Here is a 27,632-nt window from a genome sequence, read left to right as displayed (position 1 = left end):
GAATAATATCAGAAAAATGTTTTCTTTTAGCATCTTTCACAGTTGTTTGATAATGACGCCAGCAGTCCCTTAAGATTTGAAATGACACCTGCAGTTTGTCCCTTTTCCACTTCCGCTCAGCTCTACGGCACTCGCGTCTGACAGCACGGGTTGTGTCATTCAGCCAGGGTTCAGATTTAGTCCTAGACTGCCTGGTTTTTAACGGAGCCACAGTGTCTAAAACGGATTGGCAGGTGGATTGCAGCCATGAGCTGAGCTCCTCCGTATCTTTGTCCAAACACTCAGAGACACAGTTATGAGTCTGACTGAAAACGGCAGAGAACTGAACAGCAGTGGAAGGGTTAATAATGCGACAAGGTCGGGCAGCAGCGCGAGGTGACTGTTTTACAAGCAAGGGCAACCTCAAAAACTACAGGCATATGATCAGAAAATACTGCGTCACAAACTTCCAAATTAAAAACAGGCAAACCAAAAGATAAAACAAGATCAAGTGTGTGTCCGCGTTCTTGTGTGGGACCAGACACAGACTGCACAAGATTAAAAGAGTCAATGAGGCTTAAAAAGTCCTTTGCCATTGGCTTATCAGGACAACACACATGAACATTAAAATCTCCAACAATAAGGACACGATCATATTTAGGCATGATTTCTGCCAGGAAATCAGAGAACTCATTTAAAAAGTCCTTATTGTAATTGGGAGGCCGATAGACCACTGCACACAAAACTGTGTGAGAGCGACAAAGTTCAAATAGGCTCAGTTCAAAGCTGGTGAACGAGGATGGTAACGATAGCTGCTTACATTTATAATGACTCTTAAAAACAGTAGCAGTTCCTCCACCTCGGCCCGATGTCCGCGGGGAGTTAAAATAGCAGCAGTTCGGAGGTAAAAGTTCCCTGAAAGCGCTGGACTCACCAACACTCAGCCAGGTCTCAGTCACACAGAGAAAGTCCAATCCTCGGGACGTGAAGAAATCCTTAAGAACAAAAGTTTTATTCGCTAGCGATCTAGCGTTAACCAGGCCAATCCTGACAGGAACCGGCGGTTCCGCGGCGTCAGCTGTCCGGGGAGCCCGACTCAGAGGCCGCAGGTTACACAGATTCACTCCGCGCCGGCAGGGACGGGGAGAGCAGGGGCCGCGGGTCTGGAACACTTCATCCGGGCCGACAACGGGTACCAGCCAGGAGACGCGAGGCATCGCTCCAAACAGGGTCCAGGAAGCCGTAGAAAAAACGCACCATGCAGGCCTTCAGCCTCACCAGCTGACCGCCGTGTTTACCCCAGCGGCGGGGACGCTTACGCCGGAGAGGTGGAGCTAGGGCGCGGCAAAGGTGAGCTGGGATCCCCGATAGAAACGGGGGCAAACTTTTATGTCCCATATCATCTGACTTCACCAGATCTTGGGTAGAAAGTTGAAGATCCATCAGTGTTTGGCGATTGTACACCAGTAGAGAGTTGACATATTGGGTAACAAGAGACAGAAACAGCGCAAACACACACAATGCTGGCAGAGACAGACGGCAGGCCGTACACACAGGCGCCATCTTGAATCTCTAGCGGTAGCAAACAACAATGGGTAAGGTAGCGGTAGCAAACAACAATGGCTCTGACAAAGTCTGGCACAGTCTAGGCTTCTAGCCCTGCTGGCTGCCTCTCTGTTGTTGTTGGTCTTCAGTTGCACAAGATCAGTGTAAGTTTCAACAGGCCACACCAGCTCCTCATTCAAGTGGCGTCTTCACCAGCACTGTACCTTTCCCTTCCGCTATGTAGCTGTGCGCCACTTTTATGGGTCCGCACGATTGTGCAGTTGTTCCTTCTTGGATATTTATTTGCCATGAATTTGGAGATGGACTCTTGCAGTTTATTTTCCTCCATGGTTTGACAGCTCAGTTGTTTAATTGATGTTGTATTAGTTGTGATAATACTAATAAAATCTAGTAGTATTTGGTAGAAAAGAACAAAATAAAATAAGTGAAATAAGAATAAAATAAAATAAAAAAATAAAAAATAAAATAATTACTACTACTATAACTGATAATAATAATAATTATAATAATAATAATAATAATAATAATAATAATAATAATAAAAGAAAGTAAATGAACAAATAAATAAAACAAATGATGATAGTAGTAATTACAATTTGTCATAATATTATAAGCATATATGCACACATAAACAGCAGTGTGGATGGTCTCGATAATAGTCGTAATAACAATATAGCATAATTACATTTGGTCAATAGATAAACTCCCCCTTGTTAAAACAAGGGGGGCGGGGGGTAGATTGCATGGATTCTGGTGTTACGGTATGGCGTGTGTTAGAAATGGAATGTATGTTTCTTGTGGATGGTGGACAGGCAAAATGTGTGTGTATTGTTGATTATGGGTGGGTAAGATGTTAAATGTTTATTGCGTACTGAGGGCAGGCAAAAAGGGGTAGTGAGGAAAGTCATTGCAGGAGTTACAAGGTTAGAGTATGAATGAATACGTCTCAGATGGTATCAAATTCAGTTGTTTGTTTATTGATTGAGGCAGATATTTTTGGCGATGGTTAGGGCTACTGAAAGTATTCTATTTGATGTGTTGTTTAGGTTGCTATTGGATATGTCTCCTAGCAAGCAGAGTGAGGGGGATAGTAGGATGTGGCAGCCCAAAATGAGAGAGGTTGTCAGTGATATCCTGCCAGAGTTTTTTGATTGCTGTGCAGTCCCATGTGATGTGCATATAGATGTCTGTGGTGTTTTGAGTGCAGTGTTGACAAAAATCGGTTGTTTGTGCTAGTTGATACTGAGAATATATTTTTGCAGATTTGGGTCCAGAAGCTGGCATCAGACAGGATCTGTAGGTCTTTCCCAATTTTTGGAAGGAATGAATATTGTTGAGTCAGTTGTGGATATTATTTTATAAATATGGGATAGTAGTTTTTTTCCTTTGGTGATGTTGATGAGTGTTAATGGGGGAAAATCTAAGTTAGCTAGTTCGTGGTGTTTGATACCTTTACTAATCCATAATATTGAGTTTCCTGTTCATTGAAAAAATGTGATTGTTCCAGATGGGGGGGTGTTTGGTGGGTGTAATTGTGGTGTTAGCTATTTGGTGGAAATTCCACCAGGCTGTCAGAGTTGTAGCTATGGCAGGGCTTTTGAAGCAAGGATGATGTACAGTGGAGCGGCTTATGAATGGTAAGTCTGAAATATGGATCTCTTTACATGATATTTGTTCTATGTCAGTCCAGGGGCTGTCAGACTGATTGGGATTGGTCCATTTGTGAATATACTGGAGTTCGTGGGAAATGAAATAATGGAGAAAATTCGGTGCCTCCAGACCTCCTTGGGTTTTTGATTTTTGTAGCGTGGCTAATTTGATTTTAGGTGTCTTATTTTTCCTGTAATATTTTGAAATTAAGGGGTCTAGTGATTTGAAGGATTTGAAAGATTTGGAGGCTTTATGGGGATCACTGAGCAAAGATAGTTAATCATGGGAAGATTGTCATTTTGATTGTAGCAATTCTGCCCATGAGTGATATTGGAAGATTCATCCAACGCTCAAGGTTATCTTCTATGGTTTTGAGTGGTGAGTTGAAATTGAGGCTGACTAACTCTGATACCCTGGGGGAAGTACTGACTCCTAAGTATGTGATGTTACCAGGGTGCAGAGAAGGAAGTGGTGATTGGGCTGCCACATCCCAGCTAGAGCTGGGTATTGATTCAGATTTCCCAAATTGATTCGATTCACAAGGGCCTGATTCGATTCGATTTGGTTAGGGATATTTCAGTCACAGTACCAATTTTACTTGAATATGGAAGAGATTCTCAGAAAACTAATGCTGTAAATAGTTGGGGTGCAACGGATCAAAAAACTCATGGTTCAGATCGTATCACGGTTTTGAGTCACGGATCGGATCATTTTTCAGACCAGCAAAAAAGAAAGAAGTGGTGGGATTAGGGTTAAATTATTTTAAAAATGCACTTGTCTTTGATCTTTGTCTGTCTGTAATTATCACCATCGTTATGTAATGTAATAATAATGACAATAGTAATGTTAATTATTAAAAAAATTATACAGTGCTGTACTATGTATATACTATACATATATTAGATCATTATACACTGTACAGTATAATACACAACTACACGCTGTAGTCTGACTCAATGTCCTGCCCACAGCACAGCGCATCTGATTGGTTAGAAGTCATGAGTAACCAATCAGCAGACACACTGTGTCACAGACGGGGTGAGACAGAGCTGCACTGGTGAGCAGAGAGGAGCTGTGGAGAAGTTAAGACAGCTGATATCACCAAAGTTTCAATGAACATCACAGTTTTATGATCTGTTTCTTTGGTGATAGCATAGTTACATCAGTGAAAAAAGTTATGGTCTGGATTTCACTCAAGGCGATGTGACAGCTTTTAAATCAGTCGCTCTTCACAGAGATGTGCTGCACACAGCAGCATCTGTCCTGTCTGTTCACTGCAACTCTGCATTGAGATTTCGGGTATTATAACTTACACAAAAGTAACAGTGACAGTAAAACTATGATGCTCACATGTGGTCCACGGATCGCATGCGTGCCGAACTGTAGAGGACGATCCATACGGGACATGGGTCAACTGCGATCCGTTGCACCCCTATTGAGTAGGTTTGCGAGACAGCTGATGTGCAACAGGTCCATCATGTCCACAGCACATACAATATTTGCAGCTGTGTGACTGGTTTCAACTGCCCTAGTCTGTAGGACATGAGACACGAGTTTCCAGTCAGCGTCGATGTAGTGAACAGTAATGATCAAGTACGAATCCGTTGCTCTGGAAGTCCAACTGTCACAGGCCAGGGCGACTCTTGCTGAACAACGCTCCTCACTTGGTGACGAGATCTCGCGATACAAGATATCTCGCGAGAAAGGCTGGTCACGTGAGACTACTCTGGTTTAAACTGCAGGCCATACTACACACGGTAGAAAAGACATTAAATAATTGATTTGAGGATTTTATGAATCGATATCGGGCCATGCACAGGAAAATTAATTCAGATCGATTAATCAATTTTTTAAACCCAGCCCTAATCCCAGCTGTTGGGTTTGAGTGGAAGAATGGTGGATTTTAGAGATGCACTGATTTCAATTTTCTTGGCCGATTCCGCTTTCCATGTTTTTGAAGGGTCTGACCTTCCGATTTTCAGTCTTTCTAAGAAATGTAATTGACAGCTTTCACAAACATTTTTGCAACTTTTCTTGTAAAAATTAAATTTGATATCCATGATCAGACACTGACTATTAAATATTCATTAAATATTATTTAAATCTTCTCCAAAGTCCTCCAGGTTACAGCCAGGCCTTATTATAGTTTTATATTAAGATTATGAATCGGGTAAGCGTGATCTCACGCGTCGCGCAAGATTCCATGATCTCGCAGGACGCATTTTCATGTGATCTCCTCTGGAAGCAGATGTAAACAAACCTGACTGACGCGGTGCAACAGTTTGCTGCAGTAAAACTTTGCAGTGAGAAAAACTGACGCAGAAGTTAAACGAGTCTGGATAAGAAAATGCTTGAGGAGACACATCAACACAGGTTGTTTGTTCTTCACCCAGAACAGGAGGTTTTAACTGTCCCTCTGTGAACAGCAGTCTGCTGCTGGCTAACATTAGCCTGAAGAGCGAGAGAGTTTATGGCTGTTCAGTGACATTGTCAGCTACTCTGTCTCGTAGACTGTCTTTCTTCTCTTTACCCTGTGTAGGAGCCAAATATGTTGGTGAAATATTCCAAGGTTTCACTTGTAGTTCACTGTTTTGAACATGGGGTGTCGTGTCAGGGTGTCATGTAGCTGGGTTACTGTTGTTGTCAGGTGTTTGACCTGGAAGGGCAAAGGGTTTTTGACCGCTACGGCGCAAAATGTTTGTCACGCCGTATGCTGAATGTTTGGTCTTTTTTGAAACAACAATGGACATCGTTCACATTTGCATTAAGGAAATAAGCTGTTTTTTGCTGCAGTGAAGAACAACCCGTGGATCCATTCAAGGAACGGCACAGCGTATGGTTATAAACAAAGAGTTGAGCATGTCAGCCAGGTCACTCCGGGTTTAAACGTCTCAGGGGCTAAGTAATAGGCTAGCTTCTACACCCTGTTGGAAGCTGTCGCTCACACCAGCTTCAAGCAAGAATGTGTCTGAGATGAAACTGAAACTGAGATGATTGCTTTTTTGCCTTCTTGCATGGTTTGTTTTCGGATGGGGAGTAGTTTTTACATCTGTCTAGGATTTCTCAGGAGAACTGATCATGAGTCAGAAGTCTGTACCTTTCAGGTGTCGGCCATGATGTTGAACCAGCTGTTTTTGTTTGAAATGTTCAAATTTCATGACAATGGGTTGTGGCTGTTTGTTTGTGGGGTGTTTTGGTCCAGTGCGGTGAACTCGGTCAGTGTTACAGAGCATTTGGACCTGAATAAACAGTTAACACTGATTTGTGTTCACATTTTTTTTATTTTAGCAATGGGACATTTACTTATTTATTTATTTATGCACATATCCATCCACCCATCCATCAGGCGCAGCGTTATGAGTGGGCCTAACAGGCCTGGGCCCACCCACTCTCTCTCTCCTGTTAAAAGTCGTTGTAGCTCACCCATCATTCTGATCACTTCGTTTCTCTCTCCTTACAATCAATTTAAAGAGTAATCCAGCCAGAACAAATGAAAATGCGTTAAAAGGAATAAAATGACAGTTTTCTTAATGGATTGATATACTGATCTACTTGAGATAAGGAGATATCCTGTGCCATTTGAAATAAATATAAACTGCAGATTGAAACTGTTAAAAGATTTTAAGCGTCATAATCAACTGGAAGTGCTAGTCGCCATCCACAGTATGGTACCAGTGATTTTTGTTAAAGTGAGATTACCAGTTGGAAACAGTGTTAACTTTTGTATTTAAAAGGCCCATCCGAAGTTACCGTGGCCCACCCAAAATTAAAATCCTGGCGCCGTGCTGCCATCCATCCATCCATCCATCCATCCATCCATCCATCTTCATTAATCAATTCACTCACCAAGTTTGCTCTTGTACAGCCATGTGGAGTATCTACAGTCTGACAGCCATGCTGGATCAAAGCCAGACTAACGGTGGTGACCCGTCTGCAGCTTTTTACTGCGTGCTTCGGTGGGAGGGCTGAACAGGTGTGTTTGGGTCTAGTCGTGGCGATGTTAACAGGGGCAGGAGATTGACAAGCGCTGTGGTCGGGGCTGGGAGAGATGCTCTCATTTTGGCTAACACTGGCCGCAGAGCTACCTGTGCTTCCTGCCTCGCCACGTATGGTTTGTTTAAAAAACGCCAATATTTTTGCTCAGTGGGGCGAACGGTTGTGGAACCTTCGGTCATCCATTTACAACTTTTATCTGTTTGTTGTTGTTTTTTACCGTAGTGGTCGGAAACTCTCTCTTCTCCGCTCTCTGAGTGTGGGTGGGTGTGTCTGTACCGGTTCATGGGTGTGTGCTGTGAGAGAGGAGCGAGGGGGGAGACCTGCCCATCACAGAGGAGAGGAGAAATGCATGGTAATGAATGTAATGAAACGATAGCATTGGACTCTGAAATTGCACAAATTAGAGTTAAAGAACATCTGTTATAGGCCCTTTTAAAATATAGATTAAATAATGAAATTTAAAAAAATCTACAACTTGAATTTCTGTGTGGGGGTCCTGCTGGCAGGGCGGGGGCATCTGTTGGGAGGGCGGGGCGCCCTGCCAAATACACTATAGGGGAAACACCGTCGGTGGAATGAAATGTCCTTTTAGGTCTCTGGATAGATTTTGAGGTGAGTGGTCATGAAGTCCTCAATCAGCTGTTCTGGGTTGTTGTCCTGTGTTCGTTCTGGGATGCCAGAAAAAAAGAGGTTGCTGCGCGACTGTAATTTGAGGTGAGCTGGTTTGTGAGTGTGGTGACGGAGCATTGTTTTCTTTTGTGAGTGTGGTTAAAAATAACATTAAGAGAAAAACTACTGACTATACTGAAGACAATTCGCACACATCATCACATTAAATCCGTATAAATAAATACATTAATAAACAAACACACACACACACACACACACACACACACACACACAGGTCTGGTCCATTCATTAAGTTCCATATGACGTTTGCTGCATTGTTGGTTATGATGCACGTCAGAGGAGTGTAACTACGAAGCGAGATTAATGTGTTAGCGAGCTATGTTGAGTCTAAATCCAGGGTTTTCAGTGTCACGAAAGTGGCTCTCTTTTAACCTGCTAGATCACCGTGGTAATTTATGCTAAACTCATAACCTGGTCGACAGCAGGTTATGTTAAGAGTTTCAGATTAAATCATCTGTAAAACGCGCAGTTCTTTAACTTATAATTGTCCTAACAAGGTTGTTTATGAGCGATATAGCTTTTAAACTGAGGGAAGACATTAAAAATGAAAAGCTGCTGAGCTGTATGTTTGTAATATCATCGAACGAACCCATATAATGTAAAAATGTAACAGCGGCACAAAGTGTCAGACAGACTTCCTCATGTTTAAATCTGCTGTATGGAGTTTTATTGTTTAATGTGCAATTTTCATGTTAGAATAAACAGCAGCATTAAGACCGCATTTAGTCCATCAGTCATTTTCTGACATCATTCTTCTTCTCCTGCTTTATTTGCAGCAACAATGTTGTTTTTTGCCGTAATGTATTTAGTATACTTTCCACAGCTCATAATTATAACAACTTGATCATTTTGACTTAAGTAAGTGGCTCGCGATCGCTTCATTTCATGCGGAAGAAGAGTGACATGACGCAACAAACGCCCCTTTTATGTGAGCGCGCACAGAGTCTGAAGACGAAAGCCTGGATTAAGAAAGTGAGTTGATAACCACCGTCGTGATACCCGTTATCTCTGATTGAGGTTTTAGGCTTTGTCGATCCAGATCATACAAAGAAAGCCTGGCTGTGTTGAGCTTGTGTCGTAGTACAGCCCTCAGGAGCACTGCAAAAAACCGCAGCTTTGGCGATCACGTGATCGCGTTGTCTGAAATCGCAATTTCGATCAGAAAACGATAAATCGTTCAGCCCTACTGACCTCTGTACAATCAGAGGATGATTTATCTGGAGAGTTGTGGAATGAGTCAGAGTGCTGGCATCTTTTGTTGCTAGGTGTGGAGGCGAAGTTGTCCTTGTCCTGTTCTGTTTTTGTGTTGGTCATTGTGCATAGTCAGTTGAAGCATTCATCTATGTGGTCCTCAAGGTCTGTTAGGTCGGTTCGTTATGCACATCCAGATGATGGTGAATAGAAGAGAGCTTTTTTTTCATGATCAGAAGAGAAAAGTATTAGCTGTGTTTTTAATCTAGCAGCTGGGAGCTGTTGTCTTGGATCTCACACTAGTCTCGCCAAATCTCGCGGTCACAGGCACATCATTTTCCAGTGGTAGTGCTGTCTGCTGTTTTCTTAGCGGTGCTAGGCATTAGCTTCTCAGAGTGAAAACAACAAACATGGTTTCACAAGTTAGTGGTATTTTCAAGGTGTTTGAGAGACTTTACACACGGTGTGTGTTTTGTCCAGGTCATGCTTCACAGCGAATTGATAAAATCTGAAATGTGCCCAAAGGTCTGCTAGATGCATTTTTCATCACTTGCTCTTGATTTTCACCTCTCTCCACCATATTGCGCTTGCCTCGTTCTCCCACAGTTCAGTATGACGTTATAGTGCTCATTGTTACCAGGATGTTATTTTGAATTTTAGAACTTTATTGTCCAGCCGCGACTGGAAAATCAAAACGGAATGTCTCTACACTAGAATCGATTATGTTCTGTCACTGCATCGACGCAGAATTGTTCACGTCCACATCACAATATATCTTTGAAACAATTAATTTTGACACCCCTATACACTCACAGAGTGGTGGCCTACTTACTAGCCTACAATTGAGGACAAAGAAACATATCTTTTTAATAGTTTTGTGTCCAGGCTTTTGTATAAATTGTCATTTTAGTTATCATGTGCAAATCTGATCTGACAAAGTTTTGGGGACCCCCTGTGATTTCTGGTGGTGGTGGGCAGATTGATCTTAAATATCGATGGTATCGATACCAACGTTGGTATCGGTATTGATCAATACCTGCGTGATGAGATCAATAGTTAAGTTTTAGTTTCTCCTCTCTACGTTCAGTACACAACTCCCATTACATCATAGTGGTTGTGCAAACACCGCTCCTCTCACTTCGCTCATGCTCACTTTGCCTCCCCCCACCCCCACCCCCGCTGTGAGTTGTTGCTGTCGTGCAGATCCTCGACTCAGCAGAGCGCTGCTGGCTGTATGATGGCAGAGAGAAAGAGGAGCGCCGTTTGGAGTTATTTTACAGCTGCAGACAAAAATACAAATTTTCTCAAAGGCAGGACAGTTAGGAAGTCAGAGAAGAAGTGCAATAAAAGGGAAAAATGTAAACGTTATTATTTCTGAACAAAAACCTATAAATCTGTAGTTCTCAACATGGGGACAGGGCCCAAAAGGGGACCTCAGGGAATAATTCCTTGGACACAGGAGGGCTTTGGGGGTTTGGGGGTCGTGAATGAGAGCCAATAGTAGTTTTTGCTTTTCTTTAGTTATCTGCACTTTTTTTAAATTTTTCACTATTGACTTTATTTTTCACAAACAATTGTGTGTAATGAAAGGGATTTTTTTTTTTGTTATATTGTTTATGAACAAAACCTGAACAAAACTCTTAACTGAAAAAGTTAAATTTAAATTAGGGCTGGGTGGTATGACCCAAAATTCATATCACGGTATAAATTGAATCCCTTCATGGTAACGTTATATATCGCGGTATAAATGTAGCGGTGTAAAACTTATAATGGACGTGTTTCTGAATGGGTTTTGTAGTCCCTTAGCAAAACTAAATTGATTTGAAAAAAAACAACAACAACAACAAAAGCAAAGATATAATGTAATTTTTGAGCATTTATTGTGCAGAAGAACAACAGAAGTAAGGATAGTGCTTCAGAAGTACAAAAATTCTTACAAAAATAAAGTGGATATTGTAAACAGTACTTCAAGTAAGAGTAAGGCAAATGGCAAAAACAGTGAAATGGTTCTGTAATCCTGTAAAAATCTGTAAAAAAAATACCTAAGTAAAGAATGTGAGTATTTTTTCCATCACAGCAGGTCAGTGATCAGTGTTTCAGTGACTCTCTGTGGTTCGGTGAATAGTGTTTTATTTATGGCAGCCCGCCACATTAAAAACATCGACACCGCGACATGATTTTCTATTTTTGGAGCTGCGCACCTTTTTTTAGAAGATAACTCTTTATTTGCACGACTCTCGCGAGATTTGTTCGTTATTAATCAAAGTTGCGCAATCTTTCGCAGGTCTAGGGTTCCCTTCTAGACACGACCCTCTCTGTCTCTCTGTCAAACTACAGACAGCAGACTGTCTGTAAACAGCATGATGTTACACTCTGCAGTGTTTCACACAAAGACTTTATTTGTGTGGACACCCAGGTTTGGTTTGTCACCAATTTTGGCATTTTAATTTTGTAATCAGTTTGAGAGGACGACGGTATCAGTGATTGATTAGTGATCAGTCTGCTCTCCTCTCCTCCCTCACCTGTTCACTCTGCTGTGAGAAGATCTCAAAGTTTCTCACAGAGAAACACAGACTCTCCCGTTTTACGTTTAGGCCTCCTTATACGGTTGTTTAATTTTATAAGAGCATCTGGTTGGTGTCGATGTCATTAACCATCACGTTAGTTTCTGTTGTAATAAACTCCGTCATTAACAACAGTCTCCTCCACACGCAGCTTCTCTGCTGTTAGTCTGTGTATTTCCTGATCAGATAAACCAGCGACGGAAAGACTAGAAAAGTTGCGCCAGTTAAAATAGAAGCGTCCCGTAATAAAATTAAATCTCTTAATAATTTATTGGTTATAGGTCCGGGTCCGTATAGGACAGCGTCTGGTCTTTGTTGGCGGTCACAGTTACTCCACACATCTTGCAGATGACATTTTTCTGCTCAACATCCAACTTTTTAAACCTGAACCACGTCCAAATCATGGATCTAGCACCGTTTTTTTAACAGCCCCTCCTTCTCCGCCGTTACTGTGCTTGCAGCCATTTTCACACAGACGCAGGTGCGATGACGTCATCAACGCTATGACGGGAGAGCGCAAATCTCTACCGTGGCCACATTTATATCGTTTCTACCGTCATACCGTGTATACCGCGCAGCCCTAATTTAAATTTAAAACATTTCTCAGTGCTCGGTTCTCCAGTGATAATTTTGTGCAGATTTCATGTTCATGTCAAAAGTATTTTTTATTTGCTTAAAATTTTGTCCTGTGTTGTATCAACTAATTAAAGGAAAAATCACAAATTCATTCAGTGATCATGAAAATTCAAATTTTCAGTTTTCATTCAAATTTGCACATTGATGATGCATTCACTTCATAAACTATAACACACTGCTCTTCCCTACACAAAAGTAGATAAGCTGCTTTTCTAAGTAAAAAGTATCGGTATCAGCAATACTGGCCCTGTATTTACTTGGTATCGGATCGATACTAAATTTTGCAGTATCGCACACTCCTAGCCCAGACCCCAGGTTGGCAAACAAACAGGATACTAATTTGAAGAAAAACACAAACATCCAATTTATTTGACTTTTCTGTGGAAGAACAGACTGTTTGTGGACAATTTGTCACATGAGTTGTGCTGTTTTGTTTTTTTGGTCATGACTCAGCTGTTGTACATCTTACTCAACTTGCTTGCATATGTGATGCATCCTCAGTTGTCAATGACATATTTCTTCCTGTTTTCTTCTGCAACACAGGCTATTTCTCATAGCATAGGCTTTGGTGCCTTAAGGTGCTTTAACTTCTTTAAAAGTAGGGTTAACAGGCACAAAGGGCCCAACTGATTTTGGATTATGGGGTAGATGTCAATACTGATAATAGGGGGTAAAAAAAAACATCACTGTGTAGAATGCACAATTTTTGCATTTATCTCTCTAAAGTGGTGAAAAAGTGTGACAAAGATATGTAATGGAGACAGGATATTTTACAGTTAAACATTAAACATTATTGTTTAAAATGATGTCAGGGCACTGAAACAGGAAAATTTTTACAGGTATTTTAATTGATTTGAAATAACTGAATAAAACTGTAACTATGAATAAAAAAACTGGGGCTGCAATTAATCTTTCATTTATTTTCATGATTATCTTGATTAATCTTAAACTAAACTCAGAGATATTCAATTTACTGTCATAAAGGGGTAAAGAAACTATTCTTACTATAAATTATTCATATTTAAGATGCTGAAATCAGAATTTTGACCTTTTTTTTTTATTTTCAAAATAGTTGGTGATTAAATAAAGGTGATTTTAAAAAGAAAAGATCAGTATGTAGTAATTGTGCATGTGAAAATAGCAAGGTGGAGGGATAGACTGTATTAGACGGACCAGTTGTTTCCCCACCCCCTCCTCCCCAGACTCGGGGAAGCTCATAGAGGCTGCAGGAGCACCGCAGGAGTGCAAGACGTGCATAACATCATAAGTTCACAATAATAAGAATCCTCCACTGTAAGTTGGTCAGCTGTTTATAACTCTGTCAACTGTCTGTCAATGTTAAGTTAAACCTTTTATCCTGAAAACAAAAGCTCACTGCTCTGAAAATATACACTCTAGAGTTGGAGTTCAGTGGCTGCCTGCCAAACTCCATCAACATGTTGCTCAGATTAAATGTTATTAACATCTATTCCTTCTAAAAGATGTGATTTCTTACCACTCATAAAGAGACACTTGTGCATTCTGGGAACAATCTGCATTAATTGAATTGTAATTAACGTGAAATGGGCAAACAAAATTTCAAAGGGGGACACTGAAGGTGCAGCGCTGTTATCAGAGAAGTATTTCAACATAACATGTTTTCTTAATCTCTGACATATCATTTCATTTTATGATTTATTACAGTAAATATATTTAAGAGCTAATCTTCAAGAAAATTACCAGATATACTTAAAATGCTGCCTATGAAGCTAATTAAAAAAAAAACCTGCATTATGTTCTGATAAAAAACAGTATTTATATTGGACAACATACATGCTGATATCAATATAGAACAATATACCTGTGATAGGCCAATATTGGACCGATAATATTGGTTGACCAATATATCAGTCAAACTTAGCAGATGTTGAAATTAGAATTTTCATTTAATTTATTGAAATTTTTCTTTTGAAATTCTCTTTTTATTCCATAAAAAGTCAGCAAGCACAAAACACCTTCCATTACACTTTGTTTTTAGAAGCAAGCAGAAACATACAAAGAAAGGAAGAAAGAGGATAAAAGAAAGAAAATTGTAGCAGAGAACCAGGGGTGTTACAATACAGCACAATCACTGGAAATCTTTTCTATATGGTTTGATAAACTCAATCCATCTCTTCCAACAATAATCAAACATGTCTGTTTTGAGTCTCAAACCAAATGTTGGTTTTTCCATCACAAAAATATCATACATGACATTAAACCAGTCACATAACCATTTTTTTTGTAATGTATTTTTTGCCAGTAATATTCTGCAATATTATATGCAGAATTCTTTGCAGCTGTTCTGCTCTGTTTTTTTCTATGCCATCTCTGATTGTCTTCAAATAAGTTCTAATAACTACTAATCTTAGAGCACCCTCAAAACATGTGGTAAAGACTGGCTCTTACAGACCCATAGCCTCTCCAGCATACTGTCTCACCTCACCTTGGACTGATTAAGTGCTGGTGTTATATAGAATCTGACAATATTTCTCCAATTAAACTCTCTCCAAGTCACTGAGTTGGTTGATTTCCACTGCTTATCAATTAAAATTTCCCACTCCTAAATTGACTTCTTTTTTTTATGTAGGCTGTATTCCCCCTACTTAACTCTTGGAGGGCCTTGTATAGTTTAGAGATAGTTTTGAGACCTGTGTTTCCTCTGTAAGCTGAAATAAAAACACTTAATATACCGGAGTCAGATCTTGATTTTGCAACTCTTCTTTGTTTAATGTTTTATAATCGTGGTGTCTCAGTTGTAGGAATCTAAAGAAACCTTGGCTGACCAAACCATATTGATTCTTCAAATCTTGGAAGCTTTTAAGTGAGGATTTCCCAAAGAAATTCAGGTAGATAGTCAGACCTTGCTGCTGCCATGTTTTAAAAGTTACATCCATCTTGTTTGGAATAAAACCTCACCAAAAGGAGGGAGTCTCCCTTTTCTGTAGCACCCAATTAAATGTTCAGTAATAGGGGAGTTAAAGGTTCTCTAAGCATCTTATACCATTCTGCTGTGTAATTATCTTAACCAAATTAATTTCCATTTGAAATGGACAATGGTCTGATATGTCCAGTATGCCTATACTGCATGATTTAGCAATGTGCACGTCCTTGTGGAACATTAAAAAATGATGATGGCGATGATGATGAAATTCCCCTCGGGACATGTATTATTCCCAACTCTTGCATTATACTATTGATTTTTCTACAGAGTGAACTGCTCTGTGGGCTGTACCCCTGCAATGAGTCCAACTTTGAGTTGAGTCTGATATTCAGATATCTTTCACAAATCATAAGACCCTGGGCTTTAGTTAACATTAGCTTGCATATTTGCCTGAAAAAGGGCCAGTCTGCTTCGGGTGGTGTGTAAAAGTTCAGAAATGTGACCTCGAGCCCCTCCGTTCTTGGACTTGGTTATAACCCATTATAACCCCACTGGGGGTAGAGGGCCCTCTTTAGAAAAACAACAACAACAAAAAAAAAAACAAAACAAGTAGTGATGACATTTATTTTAATGACATGTATTTACAGCATCACCTATCACATGTTTGACTATTACATTTATTATTATTATTATTGACTCACTTTATTATTGATTTATTTGATTTATTATTGTTTGTTATTATTGTATTATTATTATTTAATTTATTTGATATTGATTTATTATTGATTTATTTATTATTGATTATTATTGACATGACTATTATGCTTGTCTAGGAACCTAGGAATGAGAGGAGAGATTAATATAAAATATGCTGAGTCCCTCCTACAAGTTAAACAATTTATCCACTCTTCGCTCTAAAATTAATTTTCCAGTGTGATTCCAGGATAACAAAAGTCCATATGATCAAGCAGCTTCATGACAGCACATTATGAAAATTTAACAAGCCAAGCAAGACAATGTAAACTCACGAGTTCAAAACAAAGAAAGCACAGTGAAGGTGTGACAATTGCACGCTTAACCTACTGTCACTCACAGTCATCCTAAAATAATTCTTCACTCATTGTGAGTCATGCTGCAGCAACCTGAGGATTTGACAGGGCGTGTGTTTTGTGACTTACCATTTAGGATGTGATAAGCATGCTTACATTTTCAGTCATGTCATCTTTCCTTTTTGTCACTCTGCTGGAAGCAGGAAGAACTTAATATGAGCCAGTAAAGGACTTTGTGACTTCAATTTTAGGAAATAACCACATTGTTCTGATGCAGGATTGAGGTGTTTTTGTAACTTGTAGCTGACTCATACAATACTTTCCTCCTAACATATAACCAAAGTCAGGCCATGTTGTTATGTGAAGACGTGTGTACAGAGGCCAGAAACTGGACCAACCCTGTCATTACTGTAAACATGGTTCTACATTTAGCCTTCTTGTCATGTCATCATTCCACCCAGCTTGGACACGTCTTTCACCTTGTTCTTTATTACTGTAATAACATTGTCACTCAAGTCATGACATTATGTTAACTCAAAAACCCTCCTGTCAAAGAAGCACTTGCAGTGTTAAGCAAGATTTACACAAATGTTCCTGGAATAGTCTAGTATGAGATTTTCATTCAGAGTGCAAAGACAGGACATTAGTGAAATCTTAGTCTGAACAAAAAGCTGGTAAATTTGAGTGTCTTCTCATCATTCCTTTCTTAATATCTCCATCCGGGACATTGAGCTTTTGGTTGTGTTTGTTGTATGTTTTTAGTTAGCAGGATATCTTAAAAACACACACTGACAGACTTGAAATTTGAAATCTGGCCGGGTGCAGCAGTTAGTGGCAACTCGTTCATGCATGATATGCAAATCAATGTATTTTCATAATCAGTGACAAAAATTATGTTGACCAACCACTCTAGCCCTAACAAAATCACATAATATTAACAACAGTTAATTTTATGGATCCCTTAGAAAATTGTGACCAAGACACATACTGAACAGATGTTTTACATTTGAAAAATAAATGTCAGGACTCTAGTGAAGAAACAGTGTAATGGTGACACTGTTTTTAAATCTCAAATCTAGTTTGGCATTTCTGTGTGGTATGATCATTTGGACAAATGAAAAGCTTAAAATTGAATGTTCTTGCCTCCATTTTTGATGAGTTGAAAATAACAAAAAAAGTCAGACTTTGTGCACACACAATGTCTATTTGTCTCAAATTTTGTGCATGGATGTGTAAAACCCAAATCTACCCAAACCAAAAAATAACTCTGCTCTGCAGTCTGTTTCATGTGAAAATTCTGTACCTGCTCTGCATGTTGGACAGACAGGTCTTTCCTCAGAGCTCACGGTGAAGCAGAGAGGCTGCTCTTCACTGATGGAGACATAACGTGAATAACACCACACACACTGAAACCCTCTGCCTTCCCCTCATTTTTTTAATCATCTTACAGGCAGGGGACTGTAGGATTCTGTCAAATGGATTTTAATTCATTGAACTTTTTTGAAATAAGGCTGCAGACTATGTAAATTGCTTGTTACATACGTAATTCATATTGTATTTCAGGGAAACTGCAGCAAGAGAAAATTGTGCCCCATTTACTATTACCTCAGTCAAAATAGATTGTGAAAATCAGACAAAAAGATTCCCTCCCTAAATGTAACATGCATCAGGTTTACTTCTAAAGTAGGCTGTTTCTTGAGTTTTGGTGACAATGGCTGAATGTGAGCAGCTGCAGATAAATACAATCCAACCCGCGCCCCTTGGCTTAAAAGTTAACATTTTTGATGCATCAAATTGCATCGAGAATCGTGTTTCATTAAATTGTAGCCCTCTGAATCATAATGGAATCGTGAGGTACCCAGAGACTGTCATCCATAGTGAGAAGTGGGCTCATTTTCCCATAGACTTCTATACAGTTGGGCATCTTTGTAACCAATGGAGTTTCCCCCTGCTGGCTATTAGAAAAAATGCAGGGTTTAATGCAAGGTTTAATCTCTTCCACGTTGTTTTCATGCTTTTCGAATCAGAGGTTCAAAGTTTTTACAGCCATGGCAGAGGTATGAGGAGTGAATTAAACGTTTTTCTTGCAAAGGCAGGTTTTCACTCTGAGATATTTGCTCTCATTTGCTCTGTAGAGAGTTGGAGAAATGCTTGAAATCTCTTATCACTTTACAGAAGCCTTATGCTTCTGCAACACACCTTAAGTCAGCTGAAAGAAGAATCCTGTCCTGCAGCATTCCTCCCTGACATGCTGATCTAATGAACCAGATTAACCTCCCTCATTCCAGGCTCACTGACTCTGGCTGCAATGAATTCCTTCATTCTCTCAGTTCATACTAACATCTGATTCTCATTCTCAGGGCTCATCAGCACATACTAAGCAGTTTCAGTCTGTGTTTGGTTCCCCATTGTTTTTGAGAAATGGGGAACAAATGTTCTGTGGAATCATGTGAGTAACTATTTGTACAGAAAAATATTTTAATTATTAATACTTGTGGCTTAAATCATCAATGCCCTTGTAACAGAATATTCCTTCATTAATCATTCCAGGAAAGTTGATAAGTGGTGATATGTTCCTCTTCTTGAGTCTAAATAGATGTAACTGATGAAAGACTACTGTATCCCAAATGTCAGCATTAAAGGTCCACCCTCTTTTTGGATTTGCAACAAAATCGCCTATTAGAAAATCAAACAACAGATTTTGTATTGAAGGGAGGTTTATTGTGAGAGATGACAGATTGGTCTTGTGGTGTGCAACTAGAGCTGCATGATATGGTAAAAAAAAGAGTCATATTGTGATTATTTGACTGAGATTGTGATATGATTAGTTGGAATGATCATTTTTACAAAACAGTTTTCATGCCCTTTTTTTGTCTAAAACCCTAAGATATTCAGTTTAATATGAAAAACAGAAAAGCAGGATATCTCCATATTTGAGAGGATGAAAACAGGAATTTCTGCCAGTTTACTTGAAAATTTACTCTAATGATTTTTCAAGTGCTTGGCATGTTACTTGCCCCAGGCAAGTGGGAAAGCTTCATTGTTGAGCACTGAACTCTTCCATGAAGAAAACAGGACTCCCTTGAAATTGAACTGAATTGAAACTGAAACTGAATTGTAATTTATAAGCAGAGTTAGATCTGCGTCTGATCTGGTTGTAATGCTTCTTTCATTGTATTTTGACAGGCATTTTTAATTATTAACAGTTAAAATTAAAAGAAAATCCCCTGGAGTTCAGTTAAATCCATCATTAAGAAATGGAGGGAATATGATGTGTAAATGTGCTTAGAGCAGGCTGTCCTCACAAACTGAGTGACTGTGCAAGAAAGAGACTAGTGAGGTAGGCCACCAAGTCACCTATAACTATTCTGCATACAACAAGAGAAACAACAGAGAACTGTTGAAGACAGCTCAATTAATTTCAACTGATGTTCTCCCAAAGGCATGAGGGAGACTTCATGGTCAAGTGGAATGAGATTCTTTAGTCTAATGAGACCAAAATTGACCTTTTTGGCCATCAAACTAGACTCTATGTTTGGCGTACACCAAACACTGCCCATCAACACAAACGCACCAGCCCTACTGGGACAGTAGTAGCAGGCCCTGGAAGGCTTGGGGGCAAAATGAATGCAGCAAAATAAAGGAAAATCCTGGAGGACAATCTGATTCAGTCTGCAAGAAAACTGGAGAGAATATTTATTTCCCAGCAAGACAGTGACCCGAAGCACTAGGGCTGGGCGGTATGACCCAAAATTCAAATCACGGTATAAATTGAATCCCTTCATGGTAACGTTATATATCGCGGTATAAATGTAGCGATGTAAAACTTAAATTGGAAGTGTTTCTGAATGGATTTTGTAGTCCCTTAGCAAAACTAAATTGATTTTAAAAAACAACAACAACAACAAAAAAGCAAAGATACAATGTAATTTTTTGAGCATTTATTGTGCAAGAAGAACAACAGAAGTAAGGATAGTGCCTCAGAAGTACAAAAATTCTTACAAAAATAAAGTGGATATTGTAAACAGTACTTCAAGTAAGAGAGGTTTTCTATGATGCAAATGCAAAAATACCTAAGTAAAGAATGTGAGTATTTTTTCCATAACAGCAGGTCAGTGATCAGTGTTTCAGTGACTCTCTGTGGATCAGTGAATAGTGTTTTATTTATGGCGGCCCACCACATTGAAAACATCGACACCACGACATGATTTTCTATTTTTGGAATTGCGCACCTTTTTCAGTCGTGTCTAGAAGGTAACTCTTTATTTGCACAACTCTCGTGAGATTTGTTTCCGTTATTTCTACTAAAATAATCAAAGTTGCGAGATCTTTCGCGGGTCTAGGGTTCCCTTCTAGACACAACCCTCTCTGTCTCTCTGTCAAACTACAGACAGCAGACTGTCTGTAAACAGCATGATGTTACACTCTGCAGTGTTTCACACAAAGACTTTATTTGTGTGGACACCCAGGTTTGGTTTGTCACCAATTTTGGCATTTTAATTTTGTAATCAGTTTGAGAGGACGACGGTATCAGTGATTGATTAGTGATCAGTCTGCTCTCCTCTCCTCCCTCACCTGTTCACTCTGCTGTGAGAAGGTCTCAAAGTTTCTCACAGAAAAAAATTCACCAGAAGGATTAAGACATAATTTTACCAGGATTTAAAGCATACCAAGAGGGGACCTCCAAATCACGGATGTAGAACCATTTTTTTTTTTAAACCAGTCCCTCCTTCTCCACCGTTACTGTGCTTGCAGCCATTTTCACACAGACGCAGGTGCGATGATGTCATTCACGGAATGACAGCAGAGCACAAATCTGTACTGTGGCCAAATTTATATCGTTTCTACCGTCATACTGTGTATACCGCGCAGCCCTACGAAGCACACCACGAAAGCTACACAGAAGACAACAAGGTGAATGCTCTGGAGTGTGTGGCTAGACTTGAAAAGTGCTGTTGATGCCCAATTCCCATGCAAGCTGAGAGAGCATGAGCAGTTTTGCAAAGAAGAATGGAGTAAAATTGCAGTGTCCAGATTTTCAAGCCTAATGGAGACCTATCCACATAGACTCAATGCTGTGATTGCACCCAAAGGTGCTTCTACTAAATACTGATTTGAAGGGGTTGAATATTTATGCATTCATTTATTTTACATTATATATTTTTATTTAATTGAAATTATAGAAATGTTTTCAGTTTGACATAGGGGTGGGCGACATATTGAATATACTCAATTTATTGCGGCTTTTTCCAAGTGAGATGTATAAAATGACTATATTGCGACCACTGAGTACAGATTGTCCCTTAAATGTTTTAAGCAGTCGGCATGTAGTTCTCTTTGGAGTTTTGCTGCTTTCACTCTCGCCTAGTGTTCCTCTCACAGCAAGCAGCATACTCCCCTGCCCATCCACAAAACTTTCCTGCATGCATGTGTGTTTTTGTATCAGGAGAGGAGGGAAGAGAGCGTGGAGAGAGTAAGAAAAAGTGAAGAGCCCAAGTGAGTTATGAGTAAGAGATGTTAAATGAAGATGGAGACAGACAATTTGGTTCAGAAGAAAAACAGCACTAGCTCTATCATCTGGCAGTGGTTCAGGTTTTGCAAGGAAGACGTTGAACAAAATATGGTTATCTGCAAAATATGCCGCAAAACTGTTGCCACCAAAGGTAGCAGTACCACAAATTTGTGTCACCACCTGAAATGCCATCCACTATAAAACGAAGAATGCCTCAAACTCTGCATGTCCACATCTCCTCCTACACCACGTAAAATGTCAAAGGAACCAGTACCGAAGCAAATGAGACATGGCCCCGGTTAGTGTTGTGGAAAAGCCAGGATTTAAAAAATCTCATTAAGAAACTTGACCTAACACTTCTCCACAACTACAGATTTGTGGTTCAGCAAAACCTGTTAGCCTTATCTCAGCTTAACAATACATTAACAACTGGGAGTTGAAAAGTTTGTGCCTTCAAACAAGCTTTTTTCCTGATGAGCATACAAGAGAGCTCCTTGCACAAGGGCTGCAAGATGCCCTCACGTCATGGAACTTAATCAAAGCTGTGAGCCTGAATGAGTGGACAAGACTACAATGTTTTGGCAATTGGCTGCACCTTATGATTAGTGAGTGTAGTTCTAGTTCCCCATCAGAAAGGGTATTTAGTACCAGCGCGAATGTGATCACATGTCACTTGGCATCACTCAAGCCAGAAGCCATTGACAGGCTTGTGTTTTTGGCACAAAACCTCTAGACAACTGTTTCTACTGATTGGTTGTCTCACACAAACAAACCATAAATACACACGTTCCCACTCCTCCTGTGATGTGACTGTTATTGTTCAGAGTGGTTTTCAGAGTCACAGCCTGGACTTCTGCCTCTGTGGTTTGCTCACAATACTAATTTTATTTTACTTTTTTTTTTTTAATGATCAGCTGTTACAAACATGACCAAGCAGAAAAAGTGCACTTTAATCTATAGCTTTGAAATGTCTTTCTCAGGGCTTCTTGTTGAATGCACTTTTTTTGTTGATTTGAGCTCTGTTTTTCTTAAGGGTCTTTGAGAACTAGGCCACAGTAGAAAGGCCCACCATGCCATTATTATTTTTATTTGTTAAAAGCTTGTGAGTGCAGCAGGCAGGTTTGAAATAAAAGGTTTGCTAAACTTAACTTGATTGTAATGTTCCCCTTTTTGCACGCAAATTTAAACTCCAATAGAAGGGTCTGCTTGAATGATTATACTGGTGTCATTTTATGCATCAAAGTGTTCAATTCAACATTTATACAGTGATTTAGAGGAGAAATCAAAATAAAAAGATATATATTGTGTATTGCGATATAGCCTAAAAACATATTGGTTTCAGGCTATATCGTGCAGCCCTAGTTTGACATTACAGAGTTTTTTTTGTCATTTTGTCAAAATAGCCAAATTATATTGACCATTCTATTTAAAAAGCAATAAAAGGGGAAAACATCCAACCAGGTGAATACTTTTTATAGGTGCTGTACTTGCAAGATGGAAACTTTTTTTAATTTTCCACTGAAGAAATCTGAAGGAGTGAGTTTGAGTTGTAAATCTCTCCTCCCACCAGAAAATCCAGACAATCCCTTTGCAATTGGAAGAGGATGGGCCATCCCGTGGTGCTTTTGTTCTTGTGAGAGGAAAACTTCAATCACTTCAACCCTCAGTCCTCATTGGTCCTTAAAGTTTTTCCTGAAATCTCTCTGGGTGTTGTCTGATTGGTCCTGTACTCTGCTGTGAGGACCTGCCAGCCAATCAGCGTGGGCCTGGGTGAGTGCTGCTTCCTCTTCCCAACAGCTGCTGCAGTCAGTCAGCTTACTCAGCAGCACGAGTGTGTGTATTTGTGTGTATGTATGTGTGTGTGTGCGTGTGGCCACCCCCCTCCCTTCCTCTACAAAACAACCAGCCCACCCTCCTTTTCCACTCCCATCCCCCTCTTTTCCCCACACACTTGAACACGGTGATTCTCCCTCACACACACTAGTGTATAAGCATTCACACACTCTTGCTACATGCGGCCCAGCAGCGGCCTGATGTGTGTGAGTCACTGGAGAAAGTTACACCAATGTGTGTCTGTGTGTGTTAAATGCAGCGTTGCTGCAGCAGATTTCTGTCTCACTTGGGAGACAGAGAGACAGAGAACGACAGGACAGAGGGGACATTGAGGTTCACCACAGCTAAATCAGGGATTCTGCGTAAGGTAATAACATCCTCATCTCATGTGAACATTGTTTAATGATACTCTGTCACTTTAATACACTTGCCATTGTCAGGATAGGGACATTTGATGTAGATTTGGTTGGGCTTTTGGGCTTTTGCTGCAGAGGACTCTGCATGGACCTCTGACAGACTTGTTTGGGATGTAAAGACAGTTTTTGTGTCAGGATGTGACTTATAGTCGTCAGTTTGCTGTTTGTGTGTTTGTGAGCCATGATTGTTGTAATGGTTTATTTAGAGTTTATTATAGGTAGTGGCAATGTGATACCTGGGTTTCTCTGAATACTCACCTTACTTTTATTTTTTCACAAATGATGTAGATCTGGGAAAATGTTGATTTATATATTGAACCATGGGTACCTTGTAATTGTTAAAAGTACACCAGAACACCAGAAAGTGCAATTTTTTGCCATATGAAGTGTTCAGTCGTGACCAGTATAGCTGCTTTTTCACTATAAAGCTCAGTGTATATTGTACTGTTATATACACTGCTTAGCCAAAAAAGAGTTACCACCTGGATTTAACTAAGTAAATAGGTCAGAGCCTTCCATTGGATAATTACTGCAGTGATTAATATGTTTCAGTTGGTAACAAATTATTGAACTCTAACTGATGCAGTGAGGAGCTTCTCATTTCTTAAACAACCACGTCAGAAGACACATCCTGTGGTCGTGGAAAAGATGTTACTCTGTTTCAGGAGGGTCAAACTATTGCCCAGCATCAAGCAAAGAAAAGAACTGAGGAGACTGATGGAAATACTAAAGTTGGATTAAGAACTGTCCAATTAGGGCTGGGCGGTATGACAAAATTTTCATATCACGTTTTTTTTCAAACTCATATCGGTGTCCTGGTATTTGACGTTTTTTTTTTTTTCATGCAACAGTGTTCTGAAGTCTTGAATGATCGTGATTGGAGATCACTAAAAGTCAACAGTAGAACTCACAGCTATATTTAATAATGAGAATAAGAGCATTTCCACACACATAATGTAAAGATAACAAGGGATTGGGACTAAACAGCAGTGTAGCATTTAGAAAACCATTTATCAGTGAGGATAAACTGAAAAAAGGGTTCTCTCTGTTAGGGAGCATAAAGCTTAGACTCTGGAGCTATAGAAAAGGGTCATGTGGTCTGATGAGTCCAGATTTACCCTGTACCAGAGTGATGGGTGTATCAGGGTAAGAAGAGAGGCAGATGAAGTGATGGACCCATCATACCTAGTTCCTACTGTACAAGCCTGTGGGGGCAGTGTTATGATCTGGGGTTGCTTCAGTTGCTCAGGTCAAGGTTCAGCAATGTTATGTGCCCAAAAAATGAGATCAGCTCAATTCCTGAATATACTGTTATATACTATTAATTAATTAATTAATTGATTAATTAAATTTAGCTTGTGTTTCTGTAATGGTGACAAAACGTTAAAAAAATAGCAGTTTGAATTAAACTAAAGCTCCATGTGCTCTTCAGGGAAAATATTAAGTCAAACTTCCTTGAAGAAATATGACATATTAACAATTGCTTGTGTTTTTATTAGTGCTGTCAATCGATTAAAATATTTAATCATGACATGACTGTCTGTAGTTAATCACGATTAATCACACATTTTGTATTTGTTCAGAATGTACCTTAAAGGTGTAATTCAAACATAACTTTATTAAATAAAATACATTAACCAAAAACAATGACAAATATTGGGCCTCATGCAAGAACCACTTGTGCAAACAGATATGTTCTTAAGTGGTATGTATGAGTAATTTAAGAGAACTTGTGGCATTCACATATACGAACACACGAGTGGTCCCATGAGTCAAGTGCAGTCAGTCTGCTGGTAAACAAATCCAAGTTTTTCACTAATGACAGTATATTTCATTAGTTTGGAGACATTTTGAGTTTGAAAAATAAATTACACTTAATAATTATGTCAACATTATCCTGTTTGACTACATTTCAAATTATAATATAATTATACATTTACATATAAAATAATTTTCTTTTTTCTTAAGTCATTATCACATCGAGACCTTGCCTCTTTACAACCCTCTGGTAACACAGCATTAACAGCACTTGCTTTTCCCGTTTCTTTGCTTTAGTAGGTCTTTTAATTTCACTGCTGACACTATTAAAATCGCAGATTTTCCTTCATGGATCTCTGAAAGCAGAATGTCACATTCATATAAGTGCCATATAAGTGTAGACTTATATGGCATTATTGGGCCGTTAACTATGCTATATAATTAACTATGCCTATAATTTACAAGTCTCATGCACATGCATACGCACAGGTGGATAATTTATACGGTTTTCTGAAGTTATGAACATTTGTTCAATCTGACATGGCGTGTTTGTACAAGCCCTTTGAACAAAAAAAAGTAAGAGAAATTAAAGACAAGAATACGAAAATGTTTTTGCATGAGTTCCATTGTCCAGAAACCCTCAAAGGCACTGCATTTGGCATAAAAAATGCTCAAACAATAACATGACAAACCCAAGCCCACCAGGCACAGATGAGCATACTGACCTGCTCAATTTAACAGGCCAAAACACACTAAAAGCTTCAATAGAAAAGTCAATTGAAGCGACTTTGGAAACTCTCCATAAAATTCCATGTAAATCAATGTAAAACTGAAATAATTGCACAGAGTGCAGTTGTAGACCGCAGCCAGCCGCTGTCCAATGAGTCCTGATGGGTGTGAATTAGTTGAGTGCCTTGGCCAATTAATTCAAATAAAAAACATTGCCGCCCCTTACTTTGTAATAAGCTGCTACAACTTTTCTTTGTGTACGTATTCTTCACCAAAACGGCCTGACAGCACAGTACACACAACTTTACTCTTCATGGTTCACAGCAGGGTCAACAAATTTCACACATGGCGTCACACTCATACCTGTCCCCCCTAAACAATGACAGGTAGGTAGGAACTAATTAGCTCTTAGAAAAGAGGGACATGAAGAAGAAACTTTAATACTACACATTTAAATGTTAAATTAAAATACTAGGTAAAATGCTGTAAATGACAATGAAATTATTATCATATATAACACCATTTATAACAGTAAATTTAATTCTGCAAGTCCATACTAATGTTGTGAAATTATTATACTGAAATGTATCATGTACACAGTAAACTGCACAGCTTAATAAGAACACAAAATCAGCAAAGTAACTTACTACAAATAACCTAAAATTGTTGTGTGTATAGTAACTATGGTTACACGAAACAGCAACAAAGGTATTGTAAGAACTTTAATGGCATACGTGTTATTAAAGCGTTAACTTTGACAGCCTTAGTTTTCATGAATGTAACTCCAGAGACACAACATAAAATGCATCATATGTTGACAGTCTAATTGTCATTTCAGCATCAGTATAATCCATAAAGACAAACTGTATTTCTGTATGATGAGCGGAGAGCCATTTCTCACTAAAATAAGTGCTGGTTGGTGGATCAGACACAAGCCAAATGAACTCTTAACACTATTAATTCGGTTACTCATGTATGAGAGGTATTTTCTGTCGTTACCAAAGTAATTGCTTATTTCGTTGCTTGTTTAGTGCCAGAGAGAGCACAGCTGCAGAACATCAAGACAAGAAAAAGACTAAAGATAGTTTGAACTCTAATAACCACCTTACAGATGATTGTGAAAATTTTAATTTGTGTTGTGACTTTTTTTTTCCATGGTGG

General features: G+C 39.2%; 1 protein-coding gene and 1 long non-coding RNA gene across 2 annotated transcripts in view; one reads left to right on the top strand and one right to left on the bottom strand.

Moving 5' to 3' along the window:
• Positions 1-27,632, bottom strand: part of LOC146327318 (uncharacterized) — a 195,909-nt gene that overhangs the window by 107,168 nt on the left and 61,109 nt on the right. The window lies entirely within an intron of this gene.
• Positions 23,695-27,632, top strand: part of arhgef37 (Rho guanine nucleotide exchange factor (GEF) 37) — a 76,592-nt gene continuing 72,654 nt past the window's right edge. The window contains exon 1 of the mRNA XM_084719836.1: positions 23,695-23,935. The gene's annotated coding sequence lies outside the window, so the exon portion shown is untranslated. The remainder of the gene's footprint in view (positions 23,936-27,632) is intronic.

The sequence above is a fragment of the Lutjanus erythropterus genome, chromosome 5 (genome assembly GCF_056507025.1).
Source record: "Lutjanus erythropterus isolate fLutEry1 chromosome 5, fLutEry1.hap2, whole genome shotgun sequence".
In the NCBI taxonomy this organism is placed as follows: Eukaryota; Metazoa; Chordata; class Actinopteri; order Lutjaniformes; family Lutjanidae; genus Lutjanus; species Lutjanus erythropterus.
The sequence above is the reverse complement of the archived record's forward strand: the minus strand, read 5'-3'. Positions and strand labels throughout refer to the sequence as shown.